At 42.1% G+C, this 24545-nt stretch overlaps 1 long non-coding RNA gene across 1 annotated transcript; it reads left to right on the forward strand.

Moving 5' to 3' along the window:
• Window positions 1-845: 845 nt before the first annotated feature.
• LOC131247364 (uncharacterized) lies at window positions 846-2764 on the forward strand. The gene is made up of 3 exons (XR_009171679.1): window positions 846-962; window positions 2316-2435; window positions 2577-2764. It is a non-coding gene; the product is annotated as an uncharacterized LOC131247364 (long non-coding RNA).
• Window positions 2765-24545: the final 21781 nt, after the last annotated feature.

Consider the following 24545-nt stretch of genomic DNA (forward strand, 5'->3'; position numbering starts at 1 on the left):
GCCCCATGGAGCCCCTATCAGGACCGTCCACGGTCTGTCTCACAAAACGTCGCCCAATTTTGAGTGCGCGCTCAAAACAGAGCCATGCCTAAAATGAGTTATCTCTCTCTCTCTCTCTCTCTCTCTCTCTCTCTCTCTCTCTCTCTCTCTCCGTTCCCTAATCCCCCCCCTCTCTCTCTCTCCATTTTGCAATCCTCTCTCTCCCTCCCAATCTCTGCTCTCTCTCATTCTCCTCCCTCTCTCTCCAATGCATCTCTGCCATCTCTTCTATCTCTCTCTCTCTAGCTCTTCTACTCAAAGAAAAACACACTGTGAAACTCCTCTCTATAGGTTTGATATCTTCTTCTCTTTTTCTGTCTTTTAGATTTGATACATGCTAACTGTTTGATGAGGCTTGTTATCTGTTTGTTGAAATGGCTGAATGAAATGACATGTTATCTGTTTGTTAAAATGGCTTAATGAAATGGCATGCTATCTATTTGATGAAATGGCTAGATTTCATGCATGCTATCTGTTTGACAAAATTCCTCTGTTTAATATATTAGTCTTTTAGAAGATCATTTCTTAAACTAACTTTTTCAGTAGAGAATGGATCACTTTCAGGATAAATCATTACCCTTGTAGCGCCATACCATCTTTCCTGTCAACATGAAAATGGTAGGCCCCATCATGAAGTTCACCTGGCACCAAAATCAGGACAATCTGCTCTTTGCTTAACTAATCGAGTACACATGATGTTTGTTTCCCAAGAGTTATTTTTTAAGTTAGTCTCCTATCTTATATTGTTATTGCAATGTCTGCTATTTTTTTGTGTACTGGAACTTCATAGCTTACAAGGGCTGCAAGGATCTCAAGCTGTTTTTTCTGTTTTGATCAATTTGTAAAGGCTTCAAAGAAGTTTGCAGAGGCATGGGTTTGATGTTATCACCGTCATCGCTGCAAATGTGAGGACCACATGCAAGGTAGTTCGATAATCAAAATTAAATTGTTATGGATTTACTTGTGATTGTTGATATATATATATATATATATATATATATATATATATATATATATATATATATATATATATATATATATATATATACTGAAATTTGCATGTTATTGCTTTATTGAAATCGGTCATCGTAGCCTAACTTTGGGCTTCATCGTATTGTGTTTTGTTTTTCTTTGTATAAAGCTTTTCAGCCTTTTAGTTGTGTCTTTTGGGTGATTTAGATTCCTCTCATATCCAATTCCTTGCTACTAACCAACCAAAAAATAGCAAATCCCTCCGATTCCATGCTGTCAAATGAGCCCTTACACAGTTAGACTTGTACACAGGATTCTCTGGCACATGAAGTTAGGTGGCTGTTGTCTAAAGATTTTGAGGATTCCACTTGCTATCCAAGCAGGACTCCTAAATATGGAATCCCCTTTTCAACAATTTTCATGGCAATAATCATTAGATAATTATTGCCTTTTTCAATATATTTTTCACTTGGTTTCCTTGTATCCAAGCACACCCTTGGATTTAAAATAAAAATAAAAAAATAATAATAATAATAAAAACTTCTACAAAGAGGTCTGTTTTATTTGCTAAATTAGAAAGTGATACTAAAAAAGTTGTAAAGGGATGATGCGACGGAAAAAAAATGTGAGCTACTTCATATGAAATCAATCCCTACATGTTTTTGTTTAAACCCTGCAAATCAGATTTGATAAAAATAAAAATAAAAATGACGGTTCATCTTAAATACATTTTGACAAAACAATACATGGATTGTTTGTTTTTCACTTGAAATTTAATGTCTTTGTATACATCACAAGAATATCTGGTGTTCACCTTTTCCTTTCTCCCCTTTTATTTTGCTCATAAAATTCTAGGATAATGTTCTTGAAAGGGCAATAGGTTTTTATTATAAATGGGACTAGTTCATGTGCATTCAACATTTAACTATGCAAGAGACCATGTGTGCAGTTGTTCTTGATAAAATCTATTCACTTGGTAGAAACCAGTTTCATTCTTTACTTTACATTCTTTTGGATTCCACTGTGTCACTTAAATCAACTTTTATGCTGTTTAAGAGTTTCCTTTTATCTAGATAGACATATTCCTGTCAACTTCCACCTAATCTGCTCAGAAGTGCTCATTATTAGCTTTGGTACTTGACCCTCTTGCTTAATGTGGCAGTGTTAATGATGCAACAAATGTATTGCTCAACATCTGTTGGTCAGAGCACCACCATTTTGGATGTTCCTGCACAATGTTTGTTACAAACAGTTTTGTTTACTTCTTTTATTGATGCTTCATGTTGACATGTGATATTTCTCAGGAATTATTAGGATCAATGGGGTTAATGAGTCCTAACGTAATGGAACAACATGCTTCTATAAGTTCTTTAACGACCTTGATGTCTATACTATTGAAGGATACCTTTTTGGAGTTTGAGAAGGTCAGATGTGTTTTCTGTCAAATCTCTCTCTCTCTCTCTCTCTCTCTCTCTCTCTCTCTCTCTCATTGTGAGTTGGTTGTTTTCTACTGGGGCTAATAATGAATCTATAGTTGCTGACCTCAACATTTGTGTTCTCTTCAGCATTTAAATGGACTTCCGGACCGGAACTTACATGATGCACTTTCGAAAAATGACATAAAGGTGAAAACACTATTTATTGTTGGATTTCAAAAATGATATTTGAAAGCATACGTTCTCCTTTTTTTTTTTGGCCGATAAGAAAACATATAATCTTCACTTGTATTGGAAGCCTGCTTCTTCTTTGCTTCTCATGAGATGCCTGTGGGAACTGATCTCTGGAGAAAGATTAATCATTCCATCAGAAAGGGTCCAGTGTAACTTTTCTTATATTGGAGGTCTGCTTCTTCTCTGCTTATGGTCATCTCCATGCACTAATGAATCTTCTTGGTGATTTCACTATCTTTGTTATCTAGATATCTCTCATTTTCTAAATATCATTATCTAATTGCAATCAACAGGGCAAGAGTGTTACTAAGTTTGCTTGTTTCGGTTATGATAGAAAGTGCGTACATCCCATTGCTTTTCTGCAATTCTCCTAGTCCGTTGATGGTAGCTCATATCTTTTTTCCTTTTGTATAGGTAGCAAGTGCCTTGTCCCAATGGGTCTTGGAGATGATGATCAATGCACCCAAAATGACTTTACTGCTAGGTGTGCCACATATGCGGAGAAGATGCAGCAAATCCAATATATATTAATGTATGGGACCAACCTTCCAGTGATGATTGTTTCTCAGGTGGACCATGATCTTGATGGACAATGGGCAAAAGTATGCTCTATCTCAGGGTGGATTGTTGGCACACCATACGGTAATAATTAAATCCATTCAGAAGCTTTTAGTATGGTTGCATTTGGTCATCTCTGAAATGAATCTATTATAGTTGTGAAATCTTATTCTTACAAGCGTGCTCTCACTGAAGACTGACACTAAAATTTAGCTTTATTGTTATCTTTCCTTAGTGTTGCTTCTCTAATATTCAATATCCGATGCACTTGTCTTCTTCATCCTTCTAGTGAAACATTCCCATAAGAAGAACATCTTTCCGTACTGTTTTCTGTTTCTTCTGCTTTTATTTATTTATGAACATTTGATATAAGATGTGCATGAAAAGTTTCTGCATCCTGACATGGTGCAAGTTAAAAGAATATCAGCTCCTGCATTATGTCCTTTATGTGGCTTCTTTTTCTAGGTCCTTCTATTTCTTTAGAATAGGCTAGTCCAATCATCAGGTTGGCTATACTTTCTTTAGAATAGGTTAAGATTCATATTAGAATTTTGAGACACAAGATCTAGCCAACCTCTACATGTCAAAGTTAATCAGTTTTGTTTTTGCTTTTTAAAAAGGAAAAAAGAAAGAAAAGAAGAAGCTTTGAGAAAAATCAGTCAGTTTGTGTTTGTTTGGTTATGAAATATGAATCTTGTTGTCATGTTATTCTGTACTTCTTTTTGGTTATGAAAAAAAGTGTCAGCATGTTGATTTTTCCAAGGTCCCATGTGCTTGACACATTGTCTGTGATTCTGTGTTTGACACTAGCATATCTATGTTTAGTTACACTGCTCAGATCAAGCTAGAATCACATTAGCTATGTGAAATTTTGGATTACATCAGGCTAGAATCAAAACTAGAGAGCATGGGAGCAAGAAATCCATCCTCTACTTCCACTGCCCATATTTTCTTTGGTCATTTGTGACAGATGGAATTCTTATATTATCAAGCTTGTCTTTAAATTTTCTATTTGCAAAGCATACTTTTGATTCAGAGCATAGCATGTCTGATTTTCATAATTGCACTTTACAACTATCCCAGAAACAAACTACATTTGTTTCAATTTTGGGTCTTTGACTTCTTTAGCGTTAGTTTATAGTTTTAAAGACTTGACTCAGAATCCATTTAATAGTAGCAAACTTATAGTGTTCTTCATATTCTTATGGGATAGATTGTCATGTATTCATTCGTGTTGTTACAGTACTTTTATGTTTTTCATTTAGTCTCTATTTATGTTGCTTTTTTTCCCCCCTCACTAGTTGTTGTCCCTAGGACTTTCACCGTAGGTAAACATCTTATCTCTATCAGAGTTTTCGTAGATCTTTACTTCCATGAGAAACTCTTTTGACATCTGGTCTACCCATTTATAGCACGTCAATGGCCAATCTGTTTGAGTTCTTAGCTCCCAATGACTATATTTCAACTTCTAGTCTGATCTTAGGTCAGGTGGGTCTTAGCCTCCTGTCATTACCAGCTAGTTTTGTCACTATTTGTACCTATGTCAATCTCATGAGTCTTACTTTTTGTAATTTTCTTACCCTTGTAGTGATTATCAGAAGCAGTGGGCCATCATGGAAACTGAAACAGTGTAAAATGTCATGGAAATGCGATTAAAAGAAGCCATAGAAATGAGATAACTTTTCCATATCGAGCCTTGTCGTTTTTACATGACACATGGCATTTCCTCGCCATTTTCTATGTTATCATAGTTTAAGTAAGATCCTCAAGTTTCCTGCATTTAGAATCTACTATTTACCACCTTCTTAGAAATCCTATAGTTCATGAAGTTATTCTCTGCTCTTGGGAACTCTATGATAAGATTTGTTCAACTCCAGCAAAATTTTTGAACCTTTTTGGGAATCTGCTTTTGTTGAATTTCCTGGATGTGTTTGAGACCCCGATTTTGGGTGGTAAATGTTGATGATTATCTGCTGCATTTGAGACTTTGATGCTAGGTAATAAGTGTTGATGAGTATCTGCTGGAAATCAAAATACAATATGATGGAAAAGAACCTGTGTTTGTACATAGAACTGGCAGTTTTTCAGGTCGACCCACTGGCTAGCCAACCTAACCTGGTTAAAAGCTAGGCACCGGTTGAGTTTATCAGGTTTTGGGTGTGATTTGGTCAGAAAATTTGGTCATTTAAGGACATGGCTAGGGCTTAGGTAAGAAAATGTGACCATTTAAGTAATGGCTCAGGCTTGAGTTGACCTTGACTTAATCTGACCTGGTGCAACCCACCCATGTTTATCATTTATATATAAGCAAATAGGTAGTGTTCAACGGCCATGTGCTTTCTTTAACTTTATTGATGTGTAGAACCTTGCAAGAGGTCTTAGTTCTATCTTTCACAACACTTCTCTCTCTCTCTCTCTCTCTCTCTCTCTCTCTCTCTCTCTCTCTCTCTCTCTCTCTCTCTCTCTCTCTCTCTCCCTTTACAAGTGGTTGGGTTGGGCTGGGATTGGGCCATCGATCTGGGCTGACGACTTGATACGACTAATCATGAACAAGGTTTAAAGTATTGTCCAAAACCAGTACTTATTGCCCGATACATAGCAGTATCGTTCATAAATGCTAGAGTTGTATTGGCCTGTAGTTGTCTGATACAGGGTGATACGGGGGGATATGACCCCATATCGGTGGTGAACGATACAATATGGCAAAACTGATTTTTAGACCATGATCATGAATGAGGGATGCCCCAAGGTCTTCAAGATTAGAAGGTCCAAACCATCTGATCTTTGTTGTTGCATTTGGGACCATTTATGCATAGCCTTAAGTTTTAAGAGTGTTGGCTTTCACATCACCATTTTTAAGAATTACTTAAGTAATGAAGGGAAATGGGAATACACACACACACACACACACACACACACACACACACACACACACACACACAATTTATAACATTTAAGTTGCATCTCAGATTTCACAACGAAAGGGAAGAAAATATCAGCTGTTTTCTTCAAGGAAGTGAGTCCATTACCCATGGAAAAAGAAAGAACTCGTAGCTGATTCCAAATTATAATTCCTTTTCCAACCAAAAAAAATTATAATTCCATTTCATGGGTTAGGTAATGTACCCTTTTTTCTATCTTATCCAAATGAATTACACATTGGATTCTCCTTCATTTATGTTTTTCAATTAATGGGGTTTTGCTTTCAAGTGCGTAGAAGAAAGCTTTGGATGCTTACTCAAGGCTAGGCATTGAAAGTAGCGGCATTAGAAATGTGAATGCAGGATGCATTGTATGATTTCATTGCTATTTGTAATATGAATATATCGTTTTCTTTCCTGATTGCATTTTATGTACTATTCCTATCAGCATTAATTGTATTAGCTTAGATGAGTTGATCAATCACAGGTTATAATTGTATTAGCAGGTTCTTGTAATGGTAACAGACACCATTGTTCTAGTTTTTAATTTTTTTTTAAAGTAGCTACGGATATTAGCCGTAGTTCTTGTTCTAAAAATCATAGCTATTGTTAACTTCAACATATTGCTATGGATTTCATTCTACTTTTAGCTATTGATATTATCTATAGCTATATGTACATTTCTCTACCAAAAGTATAGCTATAGATTATATCCGTAGCTATTGATTAATCTGTAGCCATAGCCTTTTGACCTTTAGCTACCTGTAAGACTCGACCTGAGTTCATGTGTGTGCATGTGTGTGTGTAGGTATGCATTTTGTTTCTCTTAATCCCGCAGTCCTACCGGTCGAATCCCAGTGACCCGTGACCCTCAGATAGTGTTTGCAGTTATCCTTAAGTTCGGTCATGTAGACCAGATTCGGATCGAGCCGAAACCTATGTCATCTTGTTTGCATCGTTGTTGCAGTTCCGATAACGCATCTTGTGCATCCATCTGACATGTAGATCATAAGTTATGTGCATTTCATTTTCTAGACCTTGATCATGATCATGTGGCCCACCTAGGGGTGGTGTGCATGAATTTCTAGGTGGTCTCATCTTTTGGCACAAGTTACAACACACACACCACACACACTACCCAAATCCCATGTTCTACACTACCCGTCACTTATACACTACCCACAACACTAACATATAGCCTCCCTTAGGTCCTCTTTTGCTAGCTTATCATTATCTCTCTAACAAAGCCCCATTTCTCAAGAGAAAAGGCTGAAATTTCTCTTCGTTAAATAAGATACAATCATTTCCTTCCTACAAACACCTCTCTCTCTCTCTCTCTCTCTCTCTCTCTCCCCCTCTCATTTTCCCTCTTTTCTTTTTCTTTCTTGCTAGAAGAAGGTGGGATGTCCTCAACTCTCCCTCTCCATGTTCTAACCTCTACTCTCCCTAATCTCTCTAAATCCATTCATCACAAGTTCATTTCACCCATCCATCCATCTCCCTTGGAGTGCTAAGAGCAAGAAGACCTAGATTTTTGTAAGGATCAAGGTGGGTGCTCTCCATATCATGTAGATCTCTTCTTCTTAATGTAGATCATTCCCTCTTTCTCATTTGGAATGTGTAGGACCCACCAATCAATGGTGGAGATCCTACACAACCTTCTAGATGTGGCCATTGGGCCCATCTTGTGCATGCATGTCCATGCATGGGGATTCCCTTGATGGATTGCTTTCATGGTGATTTCTTCTCATTCCTTAGGCATGATGGGTTGTCTAGACCCTTGCATCATGGTTGAGATGGCATCCCAACCATTCATCTTAGATCTAGGCCATGCATGATGAAATCTATGTTGTACATTGTATATGTATAGTATATGTGGCTGTGATTGTGTTAGGGAAGGGTCAATAGTGGCGGAGCCTTCCCCCAATGGCCGGATATCCTTCCTTTCCTCTCCCTTCTCTTATATTTCTGATGATGTATGTGTGGACCACTTAGTGGGCCTGGATTGTCCAGGAAAGCCCAGCAAGGGTGGGACGCCCATACCTAACCTACACTATGGTTAGGGTGTCCCATTTGCCACCCTAAATGTTGCATGCAAGAGTGGTAAATTTAGGATTCAATCTGGACAATTGTGGGACCCACTAGGGTGGGCCATGGTACCAAACTTATGGGCTAATCCTTTCCTTAAATGGCTTCTACATTTATTTTAATTCAAGAATGTATTGTTGTCTAGATTTTTGGGACAGATTTCTGTTAGTTTTAGGCCTAAACTTAGGACTGATTGGGGGCCTTTTCATACCCAGAAAATATACTTTTCTAAAAGGTGAAGATCTCACCTTGATGTCCCCTAAATTTCAGCCCCATCTGACCCTGATTGAAGTCCCAAAGGTGTGGCCTAAGTGAGGTGATTAGTCTGTAATTTTTGCACTGTTCCAACAACATATCAGTGTGGAATTCCTTAAATATAAACTAATTTTTCTACTATTAGACCACATCCATGGACCCCGCTTTGTAGTACACATATTAAGGGACATAAAAACTATTTTTCTCCAATTTTTAGAGGCCATTAATCCACACCATTGGAAGCTCATATCAGGGCCTATCAAAAATCTGCACTAAACAGATTTTCTGGACAATCTTTTTTCTTTAAATTAATTAAAATAATTCTACTAATCCAAATATTATGAAATTTTACAAAGAGGTGGTCCACCTATGCTAAGACCCACCTGCCAAGTTTTGGGGTCAACGGACCCCTGTGCTAACCGTGGCGCAGGCTGGACCGGCCCACCAGACTAGGATGCCCAGGCTCGGGCGTCCAGCCATAGGTGGGCTGTCCACCCTCCTTGTGGGCCCACCTTGATGTATTTGTTATCCCCACCATCCATCCATTTGTGGTCCATGTGGGACATGACCATCTCCCTCAGTGGCATCCATTTTTGGGACCCATTTAGTTTTGTCTTTGCGCTAATTGCTCAGGCCCATAGGACCTTCCACCTTGGGATGCCCAGGCCCATTAGACTGTTGCTGGACTTCCAATCCAGTAGCATGGTCCACTTAATTTATGTGTGTGATCCATTACACTCATCTGGTGGGATCCACAGGGACAAATGTGGGCCACCAATGAACATAAACTTAATTTATATTTATTATTGTTGGACTCCAGTAAGCCCAGAAATGGGTGGGCTGGAAATTCCAGCAATAGGCCTATATTCGATGCCCCTAACAGTATGATTTGGGGTAGCATGGACCACTAGATTTAAGGATGAATTACGCACACAAGCTTACAATTTTCTGAGGTGCATTTGGGCTTCATTTGTGCATAGTAGGAGGCCCACCTCAATTGGATTTTATTTTCGATCTATGTTCAGAGTTTTGGTTAGACTTTGTAGGCCCATTTATCTTGGAATCTTCTAGTTAGGTCCCTTGACCTTTGGGCCTGTATCTCACTACTTATTGTGATGGGTTTGTGGGCCATAATGTGTAAGTAGTTGGGTCCTTGGTTGCCTACCAAAATAACCTTGTACTTGGGCCAAGTTATGAGGCCCAACTTACTTGGATAATGCATAGAAATTGCCCACATAGTTGGATTACCGGGCTGCCCACTAGGCCGACCATAATATGTGGATTTGTGACCTTTATGGTTGGGCCCAAAGCTTACTTGAGGGCCCACCATATTGCCTTTGATTTGGGCTTTGAGTATTGCCCACTACGCCATGGATTGCCTTAGGCCCTAGGCCTTGCTTCATATTCAAGTAGTAGCGGGCCACCTTTTGGGACTCAGTTGGGGTTAGATGTCCTCCTTGGTGGCCCTAAGGTAGACTCATGGGGTTGTTATAGGTAGTTGAATGCCTACCTTGGACCCTTGATAAGACCGATTATTCCTTTAGGCTTATATGGCCCTTCTTAGTTCGTGGGCTACCCTAAAGTATTGGGTCCTACTCGAAGATGATCCCTTACTAATCTTGTCTAAATACCTAGACTTGTTTTCCTCCCTTGGGAAGGAGGAGTATGTTCTAAGTCTTCATCGCCGTATGGCGCACCCTCATAACCCATATACATCGTGGTGTGAATGAATTACATTGTGTGTGTGGTAATTGGGTTGATATGATGGAGGGATGGAGTTTCCCCTCTTGTGCACATTAAGTGCTTGGAGCTAGTGCATGATTAATATGCGTGATTCATGCATTTGGCATCACATCTCATGGATATTATTGTCCTTGCTTCATCAGGGCCTTGCCTCCACAGAGGTATTCGTTGATGGCCGTATGTTGACACCAAAAATATATTATTTGAGCACCAGGGTGCATAGGATATCCTTGGGTGAAAGCCCCTAAACCTTCAAGGTACCTAGAAGACGCCTCAATGCCGTGACCGAGTGAAAATCATGAGCACCCGAGTGCCTTACACTGTTAGACTGCGCCTCCCACTGTCGTGTAGTCGGTTGAGATGGGATGTAGCCTTATCCGCCCGAGTGAGAGGGCATGGCTAGGCTGAGTCTGACCAGCTCGTGAATGGGTTCACTACCATCGAGCCTTGCTAGTGATTGGCTATCCACAGGCAGGTAGTGTGGTCTCTTACACTCGTTTGACTGTGCGGGTCTGTAAAGCGGCAATCATCCTGTAGTGTACTTGACCTCGGTAGATTCCTTATGATGGAACCATACTTGATTTGTGGATTAGATATGAGGTCTAACATCGCTTCGCATTACATTTGCATCGGCTGTATAAGCTTTATATTGCATCGCCTTAATATGGCGCCCAGTACTCATCGCATTGCATAGCCTTGGTATGGCCTCTTACATTCATGACAGCCTTGGTAAGGCTAGTGCTGTTGGCATTGATCATATTTTCCTTCTATATCTCCTATCATTCTTCTGCATACCATTGTCACACACTTTCACCACCCTCTAAGATTTCTATGAGCTTATGCACGATTGATGCGTGCAGGAGATCTTAGGTCAACGTCTTAATAGTGGAGCAGGGATAAGAGTTGAGCCGAGGACCCCAGTGTTGCAGATCTTCTTCCTTCTTCTTTTGTCATCAGATGTATTTCATTTTAGCATTATATTAAAGCTCAAATTTATAGTAGATTTTGTGATGTGTGCCTTTATTATTCTCATATATACTTATTGTGATCTTGGGTATGCTCATATTGGAATGGATCTCCTTGTAGGATCTTAAGGTCGAAACGTATCTCATGAGCCGAGAGTGGGGTACTACAGAGGTTGTTACAGCCAGAACCGGCTATCAGGTTCCTTGTGAGTCCGATTACTAAGTCTGGGGCGTGACAGGAGTTGGTATCAGAGAATAGCAAGTAATTCTGGAATAACTTGGGATAACATTACATGTCTGCTGCAAGCCTAGGACAAGTACTGTCCCGAGGACCTTCCTTTCGTTTGAGCCTGTAATATTTTAACCTTATACGTCGTCGTTCTTGTTTTTCTGTGGACGATGCCGCCTAAGCGAGGAGTTCATGGCTGTGATACCCGTGGCTGTGGTGCCCCTGGCCGTGGTTCTCATCCTGCTCCGGTGACCCGTTCGACTCGAGCGCATCCAGCTCCCGTTTTAGAGGATCCGATCCCTAAGGTCTTGATTTAGCCTCCGATTGCACCTGTTCCCCTGGTTGCTCCAGTTCTCCTATCTGAGCCTATTGTTCTGGTTACAAAGGCTCCAGCTCCGTCAGCCACACTCGTGACTCTGCCCGAGGTGAGTACCGCTCCTGCATTCCCAACAGTGCCAATCGGTACTGAGCATTTTCAGCAGTTGATGCCGCTTATCATTGCAGTGTTGCAGAATCGTTAGCCTGCAGCCATTTCGGTTCCTGAGCAGACCAATTCACTGCGCACTATCACTATTTCTAGAGAGTTCAGGCAACATGCCCCTCCGAGATTCACGGGTGAGCCAGATCCATCTGCCGCCAAGGCTTGGCGCATAGAGATAGCGAGGATTAAGTGCTTGGAGCTAGTGCATGATTGATATGCATGATTTATGCATTTAGCATCACATCTCATGGATATTAATGCCCTTGCTTTATCAGGGCCTTGCCTCCATAGGGGTATTCATGGATGGCCGTATGTGGACACCAAAAATATATTATTTGAGCATTGGGGTGCATAAGATATCCCTGGGTGAAAGTCTCTAAACCTTCAAGGTACATAGAAGACGCATCTACGCCATGACTGAGTGGAAATCATGAGCGCCTAAGTGCCTTATACCATTAGGTTGCGTCTCCCACTGTCGTGTAGTCGGTTGAGATAGAATGTGGCCTTATTTGCCCGAGTGAGAGGGCATAGCTAGGCTTAGTTTGATCAGCTTGTGAATGGGTCCGCTACCGTCGAGCCTTGCTGGAGATTGGTTGTCTACAGGCGGGTAGTGTAGTCTCTTACGCTCATTTGACTATGCGGGTCTGTAAAGCGGCAGTCATCCTGTAGTGTACTTGACCTCGGTAGATTCCTTATGATGGAACGGTGCTTGATTTGTGGATTAGATATGAGGTCTGGCATCACTTCGCATTGCATTTGCATCGACTGTATAAGCTTTATATTGCATCGTCTTGGTATAACGCCTAGTACTCATTGCATTGCATAGCCTTGGTATGGCCTCTTGCATTCATGACAGCCTTGGTAAGCTAGTGTTGTTGGCGTTGAGCATATTTCCCTTCTATATCTCCTATCATTCTTCTACACACCATTGTCAGACACTTTCACCACCCTCTAAGATTTCTATGAGCTTATGCACGATTGATGAGTGCAGGAGATCTTAGGTCGGTGTCTTAACAGCAAAGCTTAGATAGGAGTTGAGTCGAGGACCCTAGTGTTGCAAATCTTCCTCCTTTTATCATCAGATGTATTTCCTTTTAGCATTATATTAAAGCTCAAATTTATAGTGGATTTTGTGATGTGTGACTTTGTTATTTCTCAGATATACTTATTGTGATCTTGGGTATGCTCGTATTGGAATAGATATATGGTTATGAAAATCTTCCTTGTAGGATCCTAGGGTCGGAACCTATCTCGGGAGCCTAGAGTGGGGTACTATGAAAGCTGTTGTGGCCAGAACCGGCTATCGGGTTCCTTGTGAGTCCGGTTACCGAGTCTGGGGCATGACAACCACCAATTCCTACGGTCGTGCTACGGACTATAACCATAGCAATGGGCCTTTAGCTATGGTTTTTATCTATAACCTTTGCCTCTTTTTCTGGTAGTGTCAGGACAGATTTTATGCAGCCCAGTAGGACCCTCAGTCGTCAGGAGGAGTCGTCGATGATTCGTGCGTCCAGGCCTTAGACCATAATGTTAGATTAGTCAATGATGAGACTGTGAGGCTGCATAGTATCCCAGTTTCGATCGTTTCGACCCGGATTCATGGTTCAGTAGGGGTCATCATAGTATAAATGAGGAGTCCTGGGAGTGCGAGGCAGAGATTCGCGAGCGTTATCTCCATCTCTTTGATGTTTGATTGTATGTTGTATTGTATTACTGATATATATGATGTTATAATTTCTCTTCCCTTCCGTTATGAGTTTTTTTTAGTTGTGACGATAGTGTAAATTTTAAGGACGTAATTTTTATTAGGAAAGGAGAGCTATAAGGCCTGTGTCCTAGTCTGTACCGTTCCTTAGACTCTCGCGATCCTCCCTGTCAAATTCTGGTAACCTGCAACCTATAAACAGCATTTGCACATGATCCTAAGTTGCATCCCTTAAATCTGAGTCGACTCAACCCGAGACTTGTACCCTAGTGAACGCGCTGTCGTCGCGGTTCCAATGTCATGTCTTGCGTACTGATGCGACACATAGGTCAGGAGTTGTGGGCTCGCGTATATTACGAGGAAACATCACGCATTACTAATCCCGAGAGAATCTCTACCCACATATTACATCAATCAATCAAGTACACATCTCATCACAACCCATACCTAGCACATCCCTCTCTCACCAACAATGCAAGGCAACCCATACCCCATGCCACCTCATGCCACCAAAAGTCAACACCACCCATCCCTCTCATCCAATCTTTCTTACACAACACCATCCCTCTTCCCATCTATCACTCCATCCCATCTCATTCTCTACCATTTCCAAGCAACCAAGAGAGAAAAAGACTAAGGAGAGAAAAGAGAACCCAAGATCAAGGCCCATTTTCCTACCCCAAGATCTCACCATCTAACCCTTTTATCTTCATCACCCTCCATCAAAGAGGAAGCTTAGGAGCCAAGGATTTCAATGAGCTAAAGAAGAGGACCATAGGTAAGTGTTTTGTAGGATTAGATTGTAATTTTAGTGACGGGCCCAGTGGGGCCTACCGATTAATGGTATGGATCCTACATTGGACCCTAGGTGTGGCCGATGGCCCACTACAATTCATATGTTCATCCCATGATGGGGCCATTCTCCATGGACCACATCAGGATAATTATTTTCCTATTGTAGAAAGGTCATCTAGACCTTGATCTTGTGGGTGAGAAAGGAATTTTCACCGTTGATTTTTATGATTTGAAGGCCCACATGATTTGGGACCCATCTTGATATATGAATTATAATCCTAAGAGGGCTCATAGTAGCAGAGCCCTCCACCTCACGTCTCTCTCTCTTTCTCTCTTTATCTCTCTCTCTCCCCTATTTTGCTGCCCACCATGATGAATGTATTTTTATCTAGATCGTCCAATAGCATGGGATGCACTATGGTGTTTCATCCAGACCGTACAACCATGGAATCCAACAGTACAGTTTGTTGGACTGTATGAAGTGATAACACAAATATCAGCTTGATTCAATCGAGTGGGCCACATTGATGTGGACCCCACCATGATTTACATGGCGTACCCACACCGTCCATCAAGGACGGTGGGTCCCACTTCATATATGTGGTGTACCCACACCGTCCAGCAAGGGACGGTGGGTCCCACATTTTATATAGCTGATGTATTGACGTCAGCAAGTTCTGTGGGTCTGATCATGAGTATGTGTTTCATCCTAATCGTCCATCTGTGTGGGGACCCATATGATATATATTTGTTTTATCTATACCGTCCGTCTATCTGGACGAGAGACCCACCTTGATATATGACTTTTATCCTACCCCCGTCCATCTGTTGTGACCCATTTGATGTATGCGTTGATCCACACCGTCCAAGCATGGGACGGTGTGGCCTGCCATGATGCATGTACTGTATATCCACACCGTCTAGCCATGTGGATGGTGGGGATGCCACCTGATGCATGCGTTTTATCCACTGTCTAGTGGCTGGATGTGGACCCACTTGATGTAGTGTTTTATCCACACCGTCCAGCCACGTGGACGATGGGACCCACTGGACATGTGGGCCCACCTACTTTGCACGCCTGGCCCACCTGCTGGCTGTGCAGGGCCCACCTATGTCGGGCCCACCTGCTGTATATGAGGCCCATCTTGTAGGCCCATTGTGTGAGGCCCATTGCGATGTGGCCCACTTGTTATACGTATGAGGCCCACGTGATGCGGCCCACTTGATGTATATGAGACCCATGTGATGCGGCCCACTTGATATATATGAGGCCCATGAGATGTAGCCCTCTGTGATGTATATGAGGCCCATTGTATATGTGAGGCCCAATTGTGATGAGTAAAGCCCACCATGATTTATGTGTTATATTCATACCGTTCATCCATTTCTCTAAAGTCGTGGGCCCTATTGGCTTGAGAGGTCCACCTTGATTTATGGATTATGTGCCCACAATGGGGTTGCCTTATGAGGCCCATCATGATGTATGTGTTACATACATGATGTCCATCCATTTCCCCAATTTGTATAACGGTCGTGGGCCCCACAAAAAGTTAGATTCAAATCCTAAGTGGACCACACACTAGGAGACAATAGTGGCTAAATGTCCACATTGTAAACCTCCCTAGGGCCCGTTGTTAAGCCCATTACCTTGGGAGCAATGATGGTTAAATGTCCACATTGTAATCTCCCAAGGGCCCATTGCTAAAGCCTATTCTTATCTTCTCTTACTAGCTAACCCAAATAGTTGGGGCTCCCGCTATTATTAGTATGATCCATCTCACCTTTTCGGGCTTACCCCAAACCATTGGGCCCCCATTGATGCTAGTGATACCCATCCTTCTCTTATTGAGCTATCTCAAACATTGGGCCCACATTGATGTAGTGATTTCCACCTTACCTTGTTGGACTATCCCAATCCGTTTGGCCCCCATTTGATAATGGTGCTTTCTACCATACGCTGTAGAACTAACCAAGCCTTAGAGCCTATTTTGTGTTCGTACCGGGCCTTCCATAGGTAATGTGGCCCACCTAGATGCATGTGTTTTGCCTAAGTTTAGTGAATATGTCCAAGGCCCACTTAGATGATGAACGGGCTACCCAATCCGTTTGTAAGGACACACGGTCCTAGGTGTATGGATCCCCACCAAAGCCCATCTTGTATACATATGGGGCCCCATAGGGAGCCCAGTTTACTGCATTATAGAGAGGGTGACAAAGCCCACTTATTTACTTAGATATATCCTCTCAACTCACCTTGTTGTATACCCAGTAGATTCACCCATGAGGCCCATTCTTGATATAAGTATGTCATCTAAGCCACCCACTGTCTATAGGAGAGTTCATCATCACTCATTACCATAGATGGAAGAATATGTGGTATCAGATTTGGTATATCTATTGTTGAAGCTTATCTGGATTCATGGGTTAGATCCACCGTCCTTTCAGTGGACCTTGCCTTAGGATATATGATATGCTAGTACTTTGAATAAGTTATGATAGTTTAACATGGACCATTCCATATGGACTTCTATATAGGCGTATCGTTCAGCCCCTGTCCTTGTAAGTGACATACTGGTTAAGGCTGATCATCGCATGCTATATCTGATAATCATGGTAGTGTACTTAGTCTAGTAGGATACACTGAGAACATGCTTAGTATTGCATCATGATCCATGACCATACACATCATTGTATACCTGTTATGAGGAATGATTGATCATAGCATATGTCATTGGGCTGAGATGTTCTGGGAACTCCTTGTGAGATGAGTTACTCCACATGATCGCGCAATACACACAGGTTTGATGCATGACTGGATAGTATGACTCATGCATCTCACATTTCGTGTGACATGATCTCTTTGCGCCCTAGAGACATCAAAGTTGTGGCCTCTACAGACATATCATGGATGGCTAGATGGGACACCAAAAATATTTGAGACTTAGCATATGGGTACATTCGATGTCCGTGGGTGAAAGCCCCTAAACCCCCATGGCTAGGGGATGTTCCAATGTCTCGACTGAGTGGATGCATGAGTGCCCGAGTGCTAAATACCAGTAGGCGGCGTCTCCTATTGCGTCGTAGTCTGTTGTGAAGGGGGTGTGGCCTTATTCGCCTGAGCGCGGGGGTTGTGAGCTAGGCTAAGTCTGACCAGCTCGCAATTGGGTCCGCTATCGATGAGCCGGGTAGGTATTGGCAGACTACTGGTCAGGAGGGTAGTGAGGTCTTTTCCTCTTGTTGGGTTGCTGCTAGGGAGGCAGTAGCCAGTGTAGAGTGTACTAAACCCCGGTCATATCCCAGAGATGTACGGTACTAATATTGTGACGCCCCATCTCTATTGCACACGTGAGCGGACACTGATGTGGGTAGGTCCTAAGGGCCTGGGTGAGCTACCAGTGGTTGGAAGGCTATTGTGCATGCAGTGGGGTGGATGTAAGACCTGTATCATAATCCGTACTGATCTGTAGACTCCCGTGATCCTTCCTGTTGAATTTCGACAATCTGCACTATATAATCGACATTTGTGCGCGATCCTAAGCCGAGTTCCGCATATTAGAGTCGACTCGACTAGAAACCTATACATCTGCGATCACACCGTCGCGGTGGTTCCGATGACACGTCTTGCACACCGATCCAATACCCTGGCCAGGAGATGTGAGCCTATGTTCAGTTTGAAGAAAACACCGCGCGTTGCAAATCCCAAAAAAAATCTCTACATCATGTCCCATCAACCAACCAATCAATCAATTAATCAATCACCTCATGTCAAGTACAAGAGCAACCCCAAAGTCAACTCTCTTTCACCATCTCTCTTACACACCCATACATGTCAAGTACAACTATCACCTCACATCCATCACTCACACCCATCACCTCTCTTACAACCATCCCTTCTCTCTCTCTTTCTCAACACATTTTCCAAGCAACCAATGTGGTGGACATCCAACAATTCTAAGAGAGAAAAGTGAGTGTGTGTGGCCCACTTTCCATCTCAAGATCCATCATCCTAGCCCTTCATTTCTCATCATCTTCTATCAAAGAGGGACACAAGGAGCTCGGTGTTCCATCGGACTAAGAAGATCGAACGGTGAGTGCTTTTATAGGCTTAGATTTCATTCTTTTGATGATGGGCCAAGTGAGGCCTACCGATTGATAGTATAAATCTCACTTGGGACCCTAGATGTGGCTGATGGCCCACCTTGATTCTCATGATCATTTCATAATGGGGCCATTCTCCATGGACCCCATCATGATGTTTATTTTCTTTGTATGAATAGAGGTCATCTAGACCTTTCATTTTAGTGGAGGAGGAATCTCCATCGTTGATTTGATTTGGAAGGCCCACATGTATTGGGACCCACTTGATGTACGATTGAAATGCATGGAAGGGAGGGCCCATAGTGTCGAGGTCCCTCCATCGCACATGCCTCCTTCTTTCTCTCTCTCCCTCTGTCTTTCATTTTTGTTGTTGTTATGTGTGATGATGTGGTCGTGTGCCCCACCCAGATGGACCCCACCATGAAGCATGTATTTTATCCAAGTCATCTATAGGTAAGGCCCACTTTACATGTGTGTTGAATGCAAACTATCCAACATCCAAGGATGCTGGACGTGGCTAGACAGTGAAGTATGGACTGATGGTGTGGTTACTGTCAATATAACAAAAATATCAGTTTGATTCTAAGCTTTGGGGTGGGCTGCTCAAGAAGGCCCCAACTTGATGTGTATATTTAATCCACATTGTTCATCCTATTTCCCAACTCATTTTAGGCATTGAACCGAAAAATGAAGCTAATCCGACTATCTGGCGGCCCATAACATAGAAAATAGTATTTTCTACCATTGAAATCCACCCTGATGTTTCTATACACCAAAATACCTCGAATATTGGGCTTGATTGGTCTGTCTTGAGCCATAGAATTCAATGGGTGGAGTGGATCCTCCCGATGTGGGCCCCACATGGGAAAAACCACAGGAATACTATTGTCAAAAAAAAATTTAAAATAGGCAGCAGCAGGCACTACTGTTGCTGACCATCAAAGGACGCAGCAGCGTCCTGCGCTACCGTGAATGGGGTAGGGAAGTGGGTCCCAGCTACATGCCCCACTGTGATGTTTGTAGAACATCAACATCGTGCATTTAGTGGGCCTCCTTCTAGCCGTGGGCCACCCCAAAAATCAGTCATATGTGGAACTCAAGTGGCCCACACGGTAGGAAACAATGGGATTGAGCGTCTACCATTGAAACCCTTTTGGGTTGTCCCAAAAGTTTTGAATTGATATGAAATTTGTTCTTCCTCTGCATTCGGGTCCGTGTGACCTTATTAACCGATTGGATGGCAGATAAATGTTATGGTGGGCCCCACGTGGGACCCACTATGGTGTATGTGTTTTACCCACACCGTCTACACCATTGGATGGTGGGACCCACTATGACGTATGTGTTTTATCTATGTCATCCAACCATTTTGGCTGGGTTGCTGGACGGCAGGGGACCCCACCATGAGGTATATGCTTTATCCATACTGTCTATCCCTATGGGACCCACCATGATGTATGGGTTACATCCAAACCGTCCATCTAGTGGCGAGCTAGCCTTAAGGCTTGAGGCAAATGAGGCAGATCTACCTATCAAGTGGACCACATAATAAAAAACAGTGGGGATTGAGTGTCTGCCATTGAAACCTTTTGTTGTCGCAAAAGTTTTGGATCATTAGGAAATTTGTTCTTCCTCTTAATTCAGGTCTGTGTGACCTTACGATTAGATTGGATAGAAAATAAATGTTATGGTGCGCCTTGAGAACTTAATGGTGGAAATCATTATCACCACTATTATTTAGAGAGCGGTCCAATTGATCTTTTGATATGATTCATTTTTTATCTCTAAAAATAGATGAGTTGGGTTCGGCCTATTTGAACTCAGCCCATTCAACTTAGTCCATTTGATTCGACCCACTGATTCGGCCCATTTGATTAGGCTCGATGTGATATATGAGGCCCGTTATTGAGGCCCACCTTGATGTGATGTATGAGGCCTGTCCGTTGAGGCCCACCTTGATATATATGAGGCCCATATGATGTGGCCCATTTGATGTATCTAGGGCCCATGGGTTAAGGCCCAATGGGATGTACACAAGTCCATTGCAATGTGTGATTCTACCATGGTTTATGTAATGATATTTATGGCGGGTCATGCCTTGGGAGCAATGATAGTTTGACGTCCACATTGTAAGAATAATGTTAGTTAAATGTCCGCATTATAACTCTCCCTAGGGCCCATTAATAGGCCCATACTTGTTGTGTGTAAGCCGTCTAAGCCCATCTTCGTTGTGAGGATGGTTCATCACCATATAACATGCCTAGTATAGCTCCATGATTCATGCCCATACGCATCATATGTATGCTTGATATGAGTAGTGACTAATCATAGCATATGTCATTGGGTAGACCATTCACGGGACTCCTTATGAGACGGAGTGCCTCACATTATCGCACGGTACACGCAGTATTGTTGCATGACTAGATGGTGTGACTCATGCATCTCGCATATGTGTGATATGATTATTGTACGCCCTAGCGACATCAAGGCCATAGCCTCCACAGGCATGTCGTGGATGGCTAGATGAGACACCGAAAATGTTTAGTTCAAGCATCTGGGCACGTTGGATGTCCGTGGGTAAAGTCCCTAAACCCCTGAGGCCAGGAGCGCCCCAAAGTCTAGACCTAGTGGATATATGAGCACCCAAGTGCTGAATACCAGTAGGTCATGTCTCCTACTGTGTCGTGGTCGATTAGGAGGGGGTGTGGCCTTATCTGCCTAAGTGAGGGGGCTGTAAGTTAGGTTGAGTTTGACTAGCTCGCAAATGAGCCGGGTAGGTATTAGCAGACTACTAGTCGGGCAGATAGTGTGGTCTCTTCCACTCGCTGGGCTATGCGGCTAGGGAAGCGGCAGTCAGTGTGGAGTGTAGTAAACCTCGTTAATTCTCCAGAGAGGAACAATACTGATATGTGAACTTGATATGAGGACTAACATGATATTATGACACCCCGTCACTATTGCACATGTGGGCGGACGCAAATGTGGCCAGGTGTGATGTGGACGGGGCTGAGGCCTGGGCGAGCTACCAGTGGTTGGCAGGCTACTGTGCTAGTAGGTTATTGAGCAGGAATTGCATACTCATTCATTCATTTATTCACTATCCACTCGGGCTGGTGGTGTGCAACTATTTGTTACATGTACCTCTGCATGGCCAGAATTTCGGTTGGGTGCACGACTAACCTAAGATCAGGAGTTTACCATATTAAGTCTGACTATCCAAAGTTAGGTATAGGACTGGTTTGGATAGAAGTCCCTTGTGATGGACCCTGTAGCCTGTGATACTACGTACTGCCATCCCAACCTCACACTCTAGCTTGGTCATTTCATTCGCATCGCATATTGCATTCGCAGGCATATGACATTTTGGGTTGTTATGTTTTTTGTACTTATATGGCCTTGAATTGTACCCTCGATAACTGATATTTGGCTCTCTATACTTCTCATTTGTATAGCTGATCTGTATTACGTACTCTGATATTGTATGACTCATGGACTTGCCGGTATTTTCGCTTACTCTGTTATCGTATGATTCATGATCTTGCTAATATTTCTGACATTGTATTTCATTGAATACTTGACACTTATCTTGTGCACACACTTTCACCACCCTCTAAGCTTTCTATAAGCTTATGCACGATAAATGCGTGCAGGTGGTGTTAGGTTGCAATAGCATTGAGCATGAAGTGTGCAGCGGTCTTCTGGAGCTTTGATTTCGATATATGTATTTTCCTTTCAGCACTGTATTCAAATGTTTATATTAGTGGATATGTGATGATGATGTTGCCTTTGTGATTTGGGTAAACTTGTGGTTATGCTTATTATAAGACAAATGTACATTGAAAAATCCTCCTTCTAGGATCCCAGGATCGAAATTTGGCGTATGTACACTGGATCTGAGAATGGGGTACTACGGAGGTTGTCAGCACTGGATTCGGTGATCGAGAATTTTGTGAGCTCGATTTCCGAGTTTGGGGCATGACAGTGGAACCTTGTCCCACATCGGAAGCGTTATAGTGGCTGTATGTGGACTTGCTGAGCAGAAGTTGTGTACTCAATATTTGACTCATTCATCCATTCATTCACTATCCACTTAGGCTGGTGGTGCACAACCAAATCATTATGTGTACCTTCGTAATGGCCAAGATTTCAGTTGGGCCCGCAACCAACCTTAGATCAGGAGTTTACTACATTGAGTTTAGCTATCCAAATTTAGGTATGGGACTGGTTTGGATAGAAGTCTCTTGTGATGGACCCATAACTTGCGATACTACGTACTATCATCCTAACTTCACACTCCAGCTTGGTCATTTCTTTCGCACCGCATATTACATTGCATCCTCAGCACATAACATTTATTTTACTATGCTTCTGTATTGCATAGCCTGAATAAGGTTGATGGTATTATGGACTCGTTAGGATCTACATATCGCATTAAATCCGCGACATATGACATTTGGGTTGCTATGTTTCTGCATTTATATGGCTTAGATGAGGCTGATGGTATTCGTGGTTCGTCAGGAATTGCATATTGTATTGCATCTTCGGCCTCTGATATTTGCCTCATATGACTTCGCATTGCTTAACCGATCTGTATTGCATACTTTGATATCATATGACTTATAGACTTACCAGTATTCCACTTACGCTGATATTATATGCTTGGCACATGCTTTGTGCACACACGTATACCACCCTCTAAGCTTCATAGTAAGCTTATGCATGACCGTTGCGTGCAGGTGACGGTAGGTCGTAGCAGCTTTGAGATAGGAGTAGGTGTCAAAACTTAGTAGTTTTGTTTCATGTATATGTATTTTCCCTTTTCAGCATTGTACTCAAAATGATTTTTATTAGTGGATATGTGGTGATGATGTTGTTGTGACTTGGTTATGCTTCTAGTTATGCTCCTTTACAAATAAAAATAAAAATTCATACTGAAAATCCTCCTTATAGGATCCCAGGATTGGAATCTGGCGTATGGGCGCTGGGACCCGAGAATGAGGTATTACGGAGGCTGTCAGCACCGGATTCAGCGATTGATAATTTTGTGAGCCCGGTTCCTGAGTTTGGGGCATGACATAGATGATACCCACATCTAATTGCTTCAACACCTCGACTTTAACCACTTCCTTCATATTTGGATTTAAAAGGCATTGTGGTTGCCAAGTGGATTTAGTATTCTCCTCAAGGTGTATATGGAGAGTACAAATTAAGGGATCGATTCTCTTAAGATCCACAATCATCCATCCAATGGCTCCTTTATGTTTAGTAAGTACTTGAATTAACTCAAGCTCTTGATCTTTTCTAGATATGAGGAAATAATCACAAGAAATGTGTACTCTTGACCTAAATAGGCATATTTCGGATCCGATGATAAATGTTTTAGGTTAAGCTTCGGTGCCTTAATGCTAGACGGTAGAGGCTTTGAATCGGTTAGGGGTAAATTCTCAAAGCATGGCATCCATCGATTAGTTTTAAGTACTGATGCAGAATCTAACAATGCACTCACTATATCTAATATCATGTGATCATCAGAATCCATAAAGTGAGTGAGAGAAGCTTCTAAGAGATTGGGGATTGTAGTCGAAATAAGTTCATCCTCCACGAGTGTGTCAATCATGTTTATCTCATGTATCACATCTATATCTCCTAGTCGTTTGCAAAGGTTAAACACATTTACTTCCAATGTCATGTTTTCAAAGGATAATTTCATCACACCATTTTGACAATTAATTATTACATTTGAAATGACCAGGAATGGACGTCCTAGAATGACAAGAATTTGGGTGCTAGCATTTATAACCGATCATGTGTCTATGACAATAAAGTCTATTGGATAGTAGAACTTATCGACTTGGACTAACACGTCCTTAACTACTCCCATTTGTGTAAGAATGGATTGATTAACAAGTTGTAGGGTCCAAGCCCCAATTGTTCATACACTGAGTAGGGAATGATGTTGATGCTTGCCCCCAAGTTTAACAAGGCCTATTTAATCCAAAAATTCCCTATAATGCATAAGATCG

This window comes from Magnolia sinica, chromosome 5 (assembly GCF_029962835.1).
Source record: "Magnolia sinica isolate HGM2019 chromosome 5, MsV1, whole genome shotgun sequence".
NCBI classification, from domain to species: domain Eukaryota; kingdom Viridiplantae; phylum Streptophyta; class Magnoliopsida; order Magnoliales; family Magnoliaceae; genus Magnolia; species Magnolia sinica.